General features: G+C 44.3%; 1 long non-coding RNA gene and 1 other non-coding gene across 2 annotated transcripts in view; both read right to left on the bottom strand.

The window, feature by feature from the left end:
- The window catches only part of LOC123590872, a 59,136-nt gene that overhangs the window by 15,630 nt on the left and 29,097 nt on the right, over window positions 1-14,409 (bottom strand). The window contains exons 2-3 of the long non-coding RNA XR_006709010.1: window positions 12,627-12,742; window positions 6,739-6,834 (exon numbers count right to left, since the gene is read on the bottom strand). This is a non-coding gene — a long non-coding RNA (uncharacterized LOC123590872). The remainder of the gene's footprint in view (window positions 1-6,738; window positions 6,835-12,626; window positions 12,743-14,409) is intronic.
- Window positions 9,153-9,299, bottom strand: LOC123592317. Its single transcript, XR_006709706.1, has one exon. It is a non-coding gene; the product is annotated as a small nucleolar RNA SNORA62/SNORA6 family (small nucleolar RNA).

Below are 14,409 nucleotides of genomic sequence, written 5' to 3'. Positions count from 1 at the left end.
CCTTTAAGGATGAGGACAGAATAAACGCATCGTCAGAGACACTAGGACATAGACAACCTGAGTATATTTTCGGACGCTTCCTGGAAGAAGCACTAAAGAGCAAAGAAGATGTCGCCACAAGAAGAAAAGTAAACCCGTCCTGAAGGAAGACACTGTAAGGAACAGGCGTGGGAACAAAATATGAAGAACGTGGGGGAGAACCTAATGAAATATCTTTTAATAAATCAACACAAGAGAAGTAACAGAAAGAGAAAGAAAGGGAAAGGGGAAGGAAGAGAAGAAAGGAAAGAAATGTCAGTGCCATGGAAACAAGCATGAACTAAGCAAAATGTGACCACGTGGCATTGAGAGGAGAGTGTGTGAAAGTAGCTGGGAGAGTGTTGCCTCCACTGTCTTGTTAAGGATGCTGGTGGATCGTAGGCTTTGAAAGAAGAGTATAAATAGGAGTAGGCATATTAAAAATTGTATTGCACCGGGGGCTCCTGGCTGTCTCAGTCAGTAGAGCATCTGACTCTTGAACTTGGGGTTGTGAGTTTGAGCCCCCGGTTGGGTGTGGAGCCTACTTAAAAAAATAAAATTGAATTAAGCCTTATTACCACTAAAAGAATAAGAATGCAATAAATAGACTCCATACTGGTAGAAGAAAATAAAACAAATGAATGGGTTACATGGACACCCACCACCTCGTGGTGATGGCGGTCTCTGGGAAGGGGACCAGGAATGGGCAGGGCCTGGGGTTGTTGGCTGAAGAGGATTTCAATCTCATCTCCAATGTTCTATTTCAAAAGAAAGAAAGAAAGAAAGAAAGAAAGAAAGAAAGAAAGAAAGAAAGAAAGAAAGAAAGAAAGAAAAACATTGCAAGTAAATAAGAAAATATTTGAGAAGTTAATCTTTCTAGATGGTAGAAATGTAGGTTTTTGTTCCATTACCCTTTATATTTTCCCAGACTTTTTTAAAACTTTTTAACGCTTTTTTATTTATTTGTGAGAGACAGAGAGACAAAGAGACAGAGCACAAGTGGGGGAGGGGCAGAGAGAGAGGGAGACACAGAATCCGAAGCAGGCTCCAGGCTCTGAGCTGTCAGCACAGAGTCCGATGTGGGGCTTGAACCCATGAACCGTGAGATCATGACCTAAGCCGAAGTTGGATGCTTAACTGACTGAGTCACCCAGGTGCCCCTATATTTTCCCCAATTTAAAATATCCCACACACACACACACAAAAAAAAAAAAAAAAAAAAAAAAAAAGAAAGAAAGAAAGAAAAAGAAAAGAAAAACTTTTGGCCTTATTTTAAGTTATCATCCAAAGAGATGTAGAGTGATGCATTCCAAAGCAATTCAAGTTCGAGCCCCTGAAGTCTGACAGATCAATTCAGTCCACACCGAGAGCAGACGTGGGGCTGTAACACACACCCCATCTCTTATATGCAGGCGAGAAAAATTCTTAATGGAAGGTAACTCCAGTGAACTTAAGGGGTCATTGCCTTTTAAATACCGGTGGGTTATAGAGCCCCATTATCTCATGCTCTGTGTTGGTTTGAGTTACTCGTCTCTGGCTTCTGTGTGCAAGGAGTGGAACAAAGATGTCAACGTAGAAACTACCATAGCCAGGGGTCAGCAGGGGGTTACCCAATTAGAGAACCCTTAAGAAACCACAGAAAAGAAAATAACTTTTCTGTCATAATAAGGACCCTTCCTACGGGAGACAGAACAATCACTTCTGTGTGTTAGTTTTCTCTTACAGCCGGTTAATCATGAAGCACAATGAGAAACACAGTAAGATTGTCTTCTGTGAATGACGGGCATTGGTGGTAGGTTGCCCATGGGATTCCTTGCTCACTAGAACAGCTGTTCGATGACACAACGCCCATGCCTGAGGAAAAAGTCACTCTAACAGGAAAGAAGACACAAAAAGCACATCAATGAATGGTCTATATTTGCATTTCCCTCGATGGACGTTTACATGAGAAACCTCAAATGAGCTTCATACTCTTAGATATCCTCTTAGAATGTAGCGAGATCGTGATTATTGGCCAAAGGAAGACCTATAAATATCTTACCCATTCTTCAATGGGAAATCCAAGCCTCACGTCTGTGAAGGCTTCCTCTTTGTTACGGACTGAGGAATGGCTCAGGGAGGAGCACGAAGTCAGGATGTCAACGGCATAATCCCTACCCAAGATGACCAAAGCCCAATTGAGGCAGTGGCAGGGGGGATAGAGAATAGGCTTTAAATCCGAGTGAGATTTTGGAGGTAGAAAGCATAAGAGTTGGTGACTGGTTGGTTAGCTATGCAGGAGCTGAGATCACAGAAGCACTCTAGGATGATCGCAAACTTCCTTAAAATTCCATCAGTGTACATAGGAAGCAAGAAATAAAAGAGGTAGGGGCGCCCGAGTGGCTCGGTCAGTTAAGTATCCGACTTCAGCTCAGGTCATGATCTCCCGGTTCGTGGGTTCGAGCCCCGCATCGGGCTCTGTGCTGACAGTTCAGAGCCTGGAGCCTGCTTTGGATTCTGTGTCTCCTTCTCTCTCTGCCTCTCTCTCTCTCAAAAATGAATAAATGTTAAAAAAAAAAAAGAGAAAGACAGAAAGAAAGAAGGAAAGAAAGAAAGAAAGAAAGAAAGAAAGAAAGAAAGAAGGAAGGAAAGAAGGAAGGAAGGAAGGAAGGAAGGAAGGAAGGAAGGAAGGAAAGAAAGAAAGAAAGAGAAAGAAAAGAGGTACGTGGGGCGTGGGCAGGGCAGGAAAGATAACTGGGTGATATTCCAGACACGTTGGGGAACCTACGGGCCTCCGTGGGGTAAAGTCTAGTGAGGAAGTGGAACCATGCCACCAGAAGTGAGGGTAAATCAGGAGACAGTGATTTAGATTCACCAGTACAAGCTGGCAGCTGATTCACGAGTGTGGGTGGGATTGGGCAAGGACAGTGTGATTGGGATAAAAGAGCTGCGAGTCCTCTGGTTCAAGGGCTTCAAAGCCATGTTTCTCATGCTATGGGGGAGGGAGGGGCAGTGAGAGGGGTAAGCAGGGGAGACTCGACTCTTCATTTTAAGTATGGTAGATCAGCCCTCTCTGGTTTACAAATGAGGACTTCCACTTTAGACTTCATTTGAAAAGAGGAACCTATGGCTCAAAAAACTTTTCCAAAAACCACTGCTCCAGCCCATAAATTAACGGAGGTTTGTGAAATTGCTCTGGTGAAACAGGCTGGGGCATACCTGGCCCTCTGCAGTCTGAGCACTGCCCACAGAGTGGAGTCCAGGTGGTAGGAAACCCCTGGAGTCCAAGTAGGCAGGGAGGGGACGTGGTCACAGGCTGGCAAAGTCCCTGGTGGGATGGGAGGAAGATGAGGCTTAGAGGAAGTCAAAGTCCTGGCCAGGAAGGCTGCAAAGTGAGGTTGGACAGGCAGGACAAGAACAGAGTCAAATGCAAGTAGCCAAGTCAATGCTGGGAAAGTCAGGAAGGGTCCAGGTGAGGACACAGCAAAGTGTGAGGCTGAGTCGGTGAGTGGTTGCAACTTTGTCTTCAAATAAAGAACGTGTGACAGGGCAGCTGGAGCTGTTGGAGGAGGCAGGTACGGCACTTTTAAGCAACTGAGCTATGTAACAGTCCTTACTCCAGGTAGAACAGGTCACCAACTAGCTCGCATCATTTAAGGGACTCTGGGACAGTCCAAGAGACACAGCTTTTGCCCGCTGTCCCCAGCTGTGAAATTAAAGTGCAAATACCCGTGGGTGAGGGACTGCATTCTCTTGCATTTAAAATTAAAGAGGCTCCTGGATGGCTCAGTCGGTTGAGCATCAGACTCTTGGTTTCGGCTCAGGTTATGATCTCACGGTTCATGGGATCGAGCCCCATGTTGGGCTCTATGCTGACAGCTCGGAAGCCTGCTTCAGATTCTGTGTCTCCCTCTCTCCGCCCCTCCCCCCCTCACACTCGCTCTCTCTGTCTCTCAAAAATGAATAAACATTTTTAAATTTTTTTTAAAAAGTGAAATTAAATTAAAATGACCGACAATGAATCAGATGGGAAGCAGATGGGAAAACTAGAGAGGGTTCAAATCAAATCTTGTAATGAAACTGTAGAACTCATGGGATCACCCTTGACCTGAGAAAGTTCATGGGCACTATAAGTTCAAAGGAGAAGGGCAAGGGTTACTGAAAGTCAGTGGAGTAGGGATGTAGTTGGAAGGACAAATGGTTTCGGCCACAGTTTTGCAATGAACCCTCCCAATACCACCGACCATTGCTGGGACAACAGATCTCTTCTAGAGTCTGGAGCGAAATCTCCTTCTTCTACAAACTTCCCTGACTTCTTCCCTTCCTTGTTGGAAATCTCTGGGGCTAGAAAAAAATGCCTTTTAGTCTGTTTGGTGTCATTACCTCCCTGCATGCCTCTATCTGCCTCCACCTCTGCACTTTGCCATCCACCCCGGCCTCTCAGTAAAGCCCTCCACCACCACCCACACACCCCGAGGCAATAAGAACTCAGTTCTGTCTGGATTAGGCTTTGAACCCATCTTTTTAAATCCCTCTCTACTCAGGATGATTTATCATCCCTCCTCTTTGTCCTTTATGGGTCCCTTTTATTAAAATCCTTGGAAGCTAGGGCTTGTCATTTTTAAATCCTTTTTCCAGAAATATAGGAGAAATAAACCTCAAATACAGTGTCTACCTCATCATAAAAACCACCAGACCATTCCACATTTCCAAGCTTCTAGAAAGAAATGCCGAGACCACCTTGGTCACAATCTCTTCCCCATGCTTATCAACGTTCATCCCACTCTGTCTCTCTTTCCCTTGTTTCTGTATTTTGATTTTCTGATATTGTCTGGACCCAATTCCTGTAGCCCCCAAACCATTACCTCTTTGTTTTGATATTTAAAGAGTTTGTCTCCATACTTTGTATTAAAGATCCAATATAAAAAGTAATTGCCTTGTATCATGGGAAGCCAACCATTTAAAGTGTTGTCAACCAGCGTTATTAAATGAATGTGATAATAAAGTTTAGGATGAGTCATGTAAGGCGAAATTACAAACGGGCTCAGATGAAAGAGTCAGCAAGAGCTCCAACCAAGCCTTGTAATGAGGGGATAGAACAGATGACGACATCCTAAAAACCCCATTTCTGTTTGGCTGGATACAGTTTGAAATAATGATAGGTCTATCGAAATGCGCTTTGAGTTCTCCTTTTATTTCAGCTCATGAGCCGAAGACCCTAACGTGCATCGATATTTGCCTCTGTAGATATTGAAAAGGTGAGAGAAAACATTCACAAGTGGCCCTCGCACCCCCCCATGACACATCTCTCTCCAACACCTGTCAACAGAAGTGATGCTTGCCAGCAACTTTCCTAGTCATCAGGAAGGAGCATTTTGCTAATGAGAACATAATGATACCTGACTCCCTGAAGGAAACACTGACTGTTGGAAGGAATTCTAGAATCGGGGTCAAGAAATCTGGGTCTTAGTCCTGGCTCTGTCATAAGGAGATCTTGGTCAAATCATAAAAACCAGCCTGTGCCTCACTTTCCCCATCTGACAAAGGTAATGAAAGAAAGAAAGAAAGAAAGAAAGAAGAAAGAAATGAAAGAAAGAAAGAAAAGAAAGAAAGAAAGAAAGAAAGAAAGAAAGAAAGAGAAGAAAAAGCAACCACTGTCCATCTATCTTATGGATTTACTGTGAGCATGCCTTGAAAAAAGTAGAAGGTGCCCCAGTTGGTGCTTAGTCTCATTATTATTTATAGCTTTCTGGACTTCTTCACCTGGACAGGTTTCCTGGAGCTTCCTCACCTCCCCCCCCTAAAAGCAGGCAGTGCCGTAAATTTCATTTCATGTAGATAAAAACAATCTGGCCTGACGTGACTGAACAGGAATTAGACGTTGAGCTGATTTAGGATTCGGTGTTCTCTCCTACTCTGAACCCTGTAATTATAGTGTGCTATAAACCACAGTGTAACATATTTGCTACGAGCATTCTAGCAAATAACATAGAATTATAGGGCTGAAAGAGCCCTCAGAGATCATCAAGTCCAACCCATTCATTTTACAGATGAAGAAACTGAGGCCCGGGAAGGTTAAAAAGCTTGTCTGCGGTTTGTACAAGCATCTAATGGCATTGGATTAGGATCCAGATGCCTGATTTCCTCCTCTTGTGGTCTTTCTGGTTGTAAAGCTGCCTTTGCATAATTCAGTTGAACTGATCTGTTGAGACAAACGCTCATTCAGAGATTCCTATCACAGTCGCTGCCCACTTCTGTTATCTAACACACATCTGTCACTCAAGAGTGGCAGGAATTCCTCTTTTCTTACTGGCGTGCATTACGACACTGGAGAAACATTTTCCTGGAGAGGTCTCCCTAGTGGATTGAATTGCTGATGTCTACCCACTGATATCATCTATTCCTCGGAGGCAGATACAGTGGCGCATTGATAAAGACCACAGGGTTGGGCCCAGCAAATCCTGGATATGAGTCTTGCTTCCAATTCTCTGGAGCTGGGATCTTGGGGGAGCCTTAGTCTCTTGCTGAGCACTCGTCCTCATCTGGAAAATGGCATAATATTTCCGAAAACACTTTGTAAATTTTCAAGTGTGGTATACGTATCGGTGCTCGTGGCCTTGAAAGCCCAGCCGAATCCTTGCCTGTGGCAAGGTGTACAAGGGACACTTGTTTAATAATTCTGATCTCACGTTGTGTGACCTGATGGCTCTGGTAAGCATCGCAGAAAACCCACAGTCTTACTTCTCCCTGTTGGTATCTGCACAAAGGTTTCTTCTCCTTCCTCAACACTTTGAGAGTCTCTCTTTTGCTTCTAGCCACTTGGCTCCTCTTCCATCTCTGATGGGAAAAACAAAACAAAACAAAACAGAAAAACAATCCTGTGCCCTGCAATGTCCTGGCTCCATATTTTCAGTAATCAAGACTTCCGATTTTTGTTAAAGGCTAAATTTAGGAGGTCGGTGCTTCCTCCTGAACAGCTGGAGCAATATACTAAGGGAATGGTGCCATATTGAACCGGGCATTCCTCTTTGGCTTGTAAGTGACAGACACTTTGTTCAAATCCTCTTAAGCAAAAAAAGGCGATTTATTGAAATGGTAGCAGGACAGCTCACAGAACCGAAGATAAGACGACATAAGCAGGTGTCTGCAGGGACCTCAGGGATGGGAACTAGGGTGTCTCCCTTCCCAGGCTCCTCTGGCTTCTGTCACTGGGTTGGCCTAATTCTTTCCCACCGCAGGCAAGTTCCCCTCCACGCCACGGGTGCCCACGGCACGTCACTTTACAACCAGAGAGAAACCAACTCTGACTTGAGAAATCCTAGAGAAGACCTCTAGGTGGCTTGGCTGAGATCTGGTGTTGAGGAACGAATGAGTTCAGGCTCTATGACACAAGGCTGGACATATAACTCAAGGGTAACATTTTAACCCCCAAGCAAAATCATTAGCTCAAAAAAATGGACTGTTTTTCTAGAAGTACACAAGGTCTGCTGGGCAGTCAGAAACAATAGATGTCTACTAGCTTTTACGGGCTTGTTTTTCTCCTCTGAGCACAGAACTCTCCCCTAAAACAAATACACGTAATCAGTCTGATGATCGAAAAGGTAACTCCTAAAGGAATAATAGCACGTATTTACAATCAGAAAATTTCTGTATTAATCTTCTGTTGTATCCATAAGGCCTAGCAATCCAACAGCTGTGCCGTGCAAGCAGATCGGAGTAAGACCCTTTGGAAGAGTTAGAGCGTGTGTATCGTTTCTCTTTCTACCTTGTCTTTCCGTTGCTTACCCACATCCTCCTACACCCAGTGAATCAAACACATGTCTGAAGTTTTAGTCATAGCTCTAAGACGGCTCCTAGACTTATAACCAGAGTCCTTGCAGACAGTTACCCTTTATGCTAACAAAAGAGTTGTCTTTGACTTTCCTTCCAGATCAGAGGCTCTCAAGCTTTAACATGCGTTAAGAACTGCCTGGATGACGTGCTCACATAGGGACACGCTAACCCCATGGTTCCCAAGCTTGTCTGCACCTTAGGAATCACCTGGGACACTGTTCCAGTACCTAGGCCACTCCCAAGGCCCGTGAAATCCCAGTCTCTGAGGGTGGCACACAGACGCTAGGAGATTTTTGAGTCTTTCTAGGGGTTTCTCATGTTCTGATTGCACACTAGGTGCCTTGATGAGCTAAAAGTGCCTAGGCCCCACCCTAAATCAATTAAGTTACAATCTGGAAAGAGGCAAGGTGAGATTATTGGACATGAACCTGAGCATTCAAAGAAAAAAACAAAAATTCCCCAGGCGGTTAAGTCTTAGTTCACCCCCCAGAGAGCCTAATTAAGAAGGTTGGGGGTGGGGCACAGGTATCTGCTTTAGAGCAAGCGTCTCCACCCCAATGACTCTGACTCGGGGATCTGCACTCACTCTGGGAAACGCTTCACTTACACCGTGGCCGTTCAAAGTGTGGTCTAGGAACCAACAGCGCCAGGGCTTTGTCAGAAATCTCTTAGTGTTCTCCAAACCCATGGGGTCTGGCAGAAAGGCAGAAGCCCAGGCCTCATCTCCACCCCCAAATGCTGAATTAGAATCTGCATTTTAGCAACATCTGGGGGATTCGCATGCAGATTAAATTTGTTTTGTTTCAGGAACTGTTCCTTTTCAGGCAACCTTATTTCCTTTTTTTTTTTTTTTTTTTTTTTGCCTTTGTGGAGGAGCAGCTCTTTAAGATCCCTCCGTGGTTGGTCGTGCCCATTCAGTGGCCCCCAGTTGTGGGAGCTGCAGACCAGTCTTCAGTGGCAGGCTGAGGGCTCCCATCCTCAGTAGGGAACCTGCTGAATAGGCACCGAGGGCACCCACAGGCCTTCAGACCCAAGTGCGACTTCAGGCTGAGTAGCAATGAACTCAGGAGCCAGAGCAGGCCATTCGCCCTGGAATTCTTCGTGGCCGCAGCCTCCCCAGCATCCACCTCATGAAGGCCACTGGGTGAGCTCCCTTCTTGGGATCTTACACAGGATTCATCAAGTTGCTCTGAAAACAGAAGGGCCCGGTGATGCCTAAGAGGCCCAAGCAGTTAGGAAATATGGAGAAAAGCAGAGGAAAACATAGACCATTTTTCAAAACGTTTTCATTTCTCCTTAAAGCTCTGACACACTTGAATTATACTTGTGGCAAGAACTACTCTCAGACCCCACCCATTGGGCCAGAGACCCTTGTGGTGTTAGCGGATGACTCTCCCATCACGTAGCACACGACCTACGCTGGTGAGTTCAGCAACCAGCAGATTAGATTTAAATATCTCTTGTGCGGAAGTATTTATTAACACCGATGGCACCTTTGAATCATCTGGAGCTTTAAAAAATACTGAAGTCTGGGGCACTTGGGTAGCTCAGTTGGTTAAGTGCCAAACTCTCGATTTCAGCTCAGGTCATGATCTCACCGTTTGCAAGATGGACCCCCACGCTGGGCTTTGTGCTGAGTGTGGAACCTGCTTGGGATTCTCTTTCTCTCTCCCTCTGCCCCTCCCCTATCAGCATACATGCGTTTTCAATCTCTCTTTCTCTCTCTCTCTCTCTCAAAATAAATAAACTTAATAAAAAAATAAAATAAAAATATTGAAGTCTGGATCCCACCATGACAAGGTTTAATCTAATTGGCTGGAGGTATGACCAGGTACACCTGCATTTTTTAAAGCAGCCAAGGTGCAGAACCACTTTTAGGTCTCTGTCCTGATCCAACTGACGATTATTCAGTTCTCCTTTCAGTTAGGCTTAAAGATTTTGGTATCAGCATTGCCCCTTTAGATTGCACTAGAAAATTCTCTATCAGTCGCAATAAGTCTGCATCACGGTTTGGACTTCTCTAAATCTGAAGCGATAAGGCACCAAGAGATGAAAGGGGGGAAAAAAAAAAGGCTCAACCAACGTTTTGTTGTTGTTGTTCGCCTATCGTTTTTCTTTCATTTCTAACATTTTTTTTACAGGTTATCTCCCCATCTCATTAGATACACAAGTGAAAGTCATCCGCAGTAAAACATAAAAGGCCATAACTACAAAAATGTATGGGGATTGTTTTAAAGGTTTTTTTTTTTTAATTTTTTTTAATGTTTATTTATTTTTGAGACAGAGAGAGACAGAGCACGAATGGGGGAGGGTCCGAGAGAGAGGGAGACACAGAATCTGAAACAGGCTCCAGGCTCCGAGCTGTCAGCACAGAGCCCGACGTGGGGCTCAAACTCACGGACCGCGAGATCATGACCTGAGCCGAAGTCGGACGCTTCACCGACTGAGCCACCCAGGCGCCCCATGGGGATTTTTAACAATACATTCCAAAGTTCACATTCAGTCCCCTGAAAAATAACATACGGACCTACTCATGGGACAGACTAATGAGAAACAAGAGTATCTTGTCCCCTCGGTTTGCGCTGTAATGGTGATAAGGTTCCTGAAGAAGCCACCAGAGCTGAGCAAGGGCTGAAGTCTGAAACTACACATCACAGCACAGTGTCCACCCCATAATAGGTGCTCAATGAATGCCCATTTCTTTTTCTTCAAAACCCTCGAAGCCTGATTTTGTGCCTCCTGAGACAGTCATCCCATTCAATCTGAATCACTCATTGGCGTGCCTTACTGTGCCCTTCTAGATTTAGATTGTATATTTCTTGTGAAGAGAGAATCTGTCTTATTTAGCAACCCCACCCCTTGTGCCCAGACAAGTGCCTAAAAATCAACCCATGAAGGGAGGGGGTGGGTCATGAGAAGTGAGCTATTCCTTTGGATAACTGTCTTCCCAGGCGAGCTGACACTTTCCTTATGGAGGTACTCAGACGGAATTTTCTTAGTTTACCATCAGCCTCTGCTGAGTCATCCCCCTTAAGCCTCTCTCCACCACCGATTCAGATCTCAGCCAGGGGAACCAGCTGTGTGAACAGCAACGGCCAGACTCCAGACATCTGAATAGGGTTTTCACATCGCCAACGGACTCAGACTCCTGCAGACCTGAGTAAATGACACATCAACCCCCTTCACGCCAGGTACGGGAGGTCCAGGCTCCAGGACCTCTGAAGAGCTGCCTTATCTTTTCTTCCATTCCAGACTGAAGGAAACACAGGCTATCTTGCAGGACACCAGGAGGAATCACGGACATCTTAACCCTGGCCTCAGGACAGCTGATAGAATGAGCAGCTGAGGGCACAGATGGTGGAGGTGAGGGCAATTTTCCCTCGAAGAAAAGAAAGGACGAAGAGGGAAGTTTAGAGAGAAGTGTTGAAATGAATTTCTAGGCCCAAGATGGAGCCACTCCTGTCCAGGTTGCCATATTGGCAACCCATGACTTAGATAACCTCTGTGTTCCCGTAAATGCTCCCCTTGACCAGCAACCTAGTATATCCAGTCAGCCAATCCCCAAAAGGACACACCAACTCTGGGCCTTCTTGCCCAGAAGGTTGACTATATGGCTCCCACCAATCAGATATTTTCTACTTTTCTTTCTTGTTCTGTATTCTTTATCCTGTAAAAGTTTCCTGCCTTCTGCCCTATTTTGCAGTCCTCCAAATAGAAACCGCCCACTTCATGAAGTGTTACAGAAAGTTTGTATCACTTAAGTTGCTTTCTTTAATCATTTTTCTTTTTTTTTTTTTTTTTTTAAATTTTTTTTTTTCAACGTTTATTTATTTTTGGGACAGAGAGAGACAGAGCATGAACGGGGGAGGGGCAGAGAGAGAGGGAGACACAGAATCGGAAACAGGCTCCAGGCTCTGAGCCATCAGCCCAGAGCCCGACGCGGGGCTCGAACTCACAAACCGCGAGATCGTGACCTGGCTGAAGTCGGACGCTTAACCGACTGCGCCACCCAGGCGCCCCATCTTTAATCATTTTTCTAACAGAACTAACTGCATATATTTGAGATACAAATTCACATTGAAACCACTTTCCTGTTTGTTGAGATCTTCTAGAATATTCCACGTGTTTTGAAAGTCTCATTTTTTTTTTCTAAATGTATCAAGTTTCTATTTAAATTCTTGTTAGTTAACATAGAGTGTAATATTCGTTCCAGGAGTAGAATTTAGTGATTCATCACTTACATATAACACTCAGTGCTCATCAAAACAAGTGCCTTCCTTAATGCCCATCACCTATTTAGCCCATCCCCGCCACTTGCCTCCCTCCATCAGCCCTCAGTTTGTTCTCTCTACCTAAGAGTCTTTCTGATGGTTTGCATCCATCTTTTTTTTTCCCCTGTGTTCATCTGTTTTGTTTCTTAAATTCCACACATCAGTGAAATCATATGGTATTTGTCTTTCTCTGACTTATTTCACTTAGCATAATACACTCTAGCTCTATCCACGTGGTTGCAAATGACAAGATCTCATTCTTTTTTATGGCTGAGTCATATGCCGTTATATATATACATATATACATGTGTGTGTGTGAATATATATGAATATATCTATGAATATATTTATGAATATAATTATATTTATGAATATAATTATGAATATATTTATGAATATATATGTATATGTATACATCATGTATATGTATATACATATATATATATGTACACACATATATGTATATATATATAACACATCATGAGGGTGACATTCATACCATGTCCCCTAACAAGAAAACGTTACCTCTGCTCCAAAGGCTTCAGTTAAACAGATCATCCAGTTCAACCATGGCGATACTCTTGGTCCATTAGACAGTGCAGTTTATCTACCGGGTCATTCCTTGGTATGACCAAAGGAAACTAAAGAAAGGGAAAAAAAAGACAATCATGGATTCTTTAGATCAAAAGGAAACTAAGGTAACTATTTACAATTTCTCTCTCTTACTCTCTTGCAGACAACCGATCTCCCCTGGGTAATGCAATTATGTTCAGGCTTCCACTGGACCTTGTATACCACCTTTTTCTTAGAGTTTCAGGGCAGGCATAAGAGGGCAAGAGGTAAGATTTTTGCTTTTCAACTTTGGTTAAGAGAAGGCAGAAGCGTATGTATATTTAAAACAAAGAAAAATTCATTAAAGGCATGATCGACTCAAGGCCCAAAATGCTGGCTACTCTTGGCGGAAGACGCTGGCTGGGAGAGAGGAGAGCACACAGAGAGACGTAAGTCACAGGTACCTCTCAGGCTTGAGATACGGGCAGTGGCTTCACGGCCATTCGCCGTGTTCCTAAAAGCAATAACAACAACGAGCAGTAACCAAAACCACCTTCTCTCCTGTTCCACTTTTGCCTCGCATGCAGTCGGGGGGGTAAATCTACTCTGCAAGCTATTTGGTTCCATACTTCCTCTCTGGTCCTCTCCTGTGAGTCTGAGTTAACAAGTGGACACAAGGGCCGGTTGGAGCCCTCTTTCCCCATCCAGGCCTGAATGTGTGCTGGTCCTGAGGCGGGGCTCCTGTGCTGCGGAGGCTCGCCAGACAGTGGAGAGATCGTAAAATATGGCTTTTCCACCAACTCCTCTTTCCCCGTGAGTCATGCTGCTGGTAAGAAGCGGTGTTCCTCTTTCTGATGTGTATCTCCCTCGGAAAGGCTTGGACAGGTGGATCCAGGCATTCGTGGGGCTAGTTGTCATATCAGGAAACACTGCAGAAGCTTTCCCAACCAACTTGTTTGATCCACAGCATACACACACCTAGTGTCCCCATTCCCACCGTAAAACAAACAGAACCGTGGCCTTGGCTCGCAGAGCTGGGGGTGAATCCTGGCCTCCCCTCTTCCCAACTGTTGAGTTGTTTGCTTATTCTGTTGGCTAATACCATTTATAACATTTGTATTAGTGTCATTGTGCGGTTTAATTTTGGATTCAGTAAACTAATGAAGAATAAATAGCAACAGAGGGTTTCTTTTCTAAAAGTAAGTTGAGTGTTTTGGAAAGCTACATTCAAGCGCGTTGCTACGACAAACATTGTTGTCAAAGCAGGTGAGAAATAGACAACTAAAAAAAATGGTCGGGTAGAAAGCCGCGGAAATCCACAAGAACTCTGCACTCTGGTTGTTTGCAAGTGTCTTCAGTTTTGCTCGAGTTTAAAGAAAACAAAAGTGGAGATGAAGCATGCTGGTTTACAGAAGTCGCTTTGGCAAGAGAAAGGATAAAGAACCCAGAGGAGTGGACCCATACTGGAGCTAAGGCCTCAGTCGTGCATCGCGTCAAAAGCTTGATGAATGAGCCGATGGATTTGCAGATTTTGAGTCAAAATGGCTTCAAAGTATGTATGTAGCATTTTCAATGCTTTTCTGTCTCGTAATATTATCATTATTTTTATTAACTGACCTTCCAGTTGTATTGGCAGGGAAGATTCCTGCCATGACTTAATAATAATGATGAATACCTGGGAAGGTGGAAACAACAACAAAATGCCACATTTCCATCACTGTCTCCTTCACCCTTTATTTATTACAGGTTTTTTTTT

Source organism: Leopardus geoffroyi, chromosome B4, assembly GCF_018350155.1.
Source record: "Leopardus geoffroyi isolate Oge1 chromosome B4, O.geoffroyi_Oge1_pat1.0, whole genome shotgun sequence".
NCBI classification, from domain to species: domain Eukaryota; kingdom Metazoa; phylum Chordata; class Mammalia; order Carnivora; family Felidae; genus Leopardus; species Leopardus geoffroyi.
Note: the sequence above shows the minus strand (reverse complement) of the source record. Positions and strands in the feature narration are given on the sequence as shown.